Source organism: Rhagoletis pomonella, unplaced genomic scaffold (genome assembly GCF_013731165.1).
Source record: "Rhagoletis pomonella isolate Grant_MI unplaced genomic scaffold, Rhpom_1.0 Rhpom_scaffold_00007, whole genome shotgun sequence".
NCBI classification, from domain to species: domain Eukaryota; kingdom Metazoa; phylum Arthropoda; class Insecta; order Diptera; family Tephritidae; genus Rhagoletis; species Rhagoletis pomonella.
Genome location: NW_023458561.1, coordinates 19684787 through 19685926, shown reverse-complemented (window position 1 = coordinate 19685926; position 1140 = coordinate 19684787).

The following is a 1140-nucleotide window of genomic DNA, read 5'->3' as shown; positions in this document are numbered from 1 at the left end:
AACCAGCCGGCTGTGTTGATTCTGGTCAACATGTCGGACGCAACGGACGGTGCAGTGCAGGGCGTGGGTGCTGACGATGAGACGCTATTCGAGCCCTACGACAACCTCGATGCAATTAATGAGAGCACAGAACTGCAGTGCCTGCTGCAGCAGCACATTGATACAACGACCTACGGCAATGACAGTGCCTACTGCCTCACTCACTTCGACTCGATCCTTTGTTGGCCGCGAACGCCGCGTGGCACTTTGGCGGCATTACCGTGCCTACACGAGTTCCAGGGCATCCAGTATGACAGTTCGCGTAAGTACTAACGCCAAATTAATGGAGGTATTCATCTAAGCGCTTAAGTGCCGCGTGAGTACGTGAACATCGTAAAGTTACTGCATTTTTTTTATTGAAAACCGGTTTATTTACGAGGTCTACGCGGTTGCGGAACATTTAAATGTTGAAATGAAAACCCATAATGCGTTTCTATTAAAGAATACGTATCCATATGTACATTTAAACATACGTACATATACATTTCTCCTTCTGTGGCATCTGAGGCTTTAGCAAATGTAACTTGTCAAAGCGACAACTGAGTCGAAATGCACGCTTTGGGGAACGCATGAATAGATTCTGTTGTACACAAATGAATGCATGGTCTCACATAAATATGTATGTGCATACATGTATGTATATGCATCTCGGGATGCGCGTGGCTGGCTTGTGCCACAAATTAATGTCATTGCAGTTGGACTCTTTGTGCTTCTGCAATCTTTCATCCCAACTGCTGACGTCTTTCCCCATATGAGGCTGTACACTTGGCTGCTAATCCACTCTGGTACCAGCATTTGCACATCTGCAAAAAGCCACTCGCAGAGTGCTCCAACACGCTAGAAGCTCTAAAGAACAAAGGGTGGTCCTACAATTATGTCGGGCATGAATTGTAGTAACCAAGCTTAAGCTTTAACAAAGTCTATCATCTACAAACTGAGAAACGAGTTTAGTAAAGTGATTTATAGTTACCAACGTAACTGAACTCCTTTTTCACTGCATAATATGTACCCATATGTAGGTACATTTATATGCTAACGAAACATATCCGTTTTCAAATCCTTAAACAAATATTTTGAACTGAAAAAAAAAACAAAGAACTA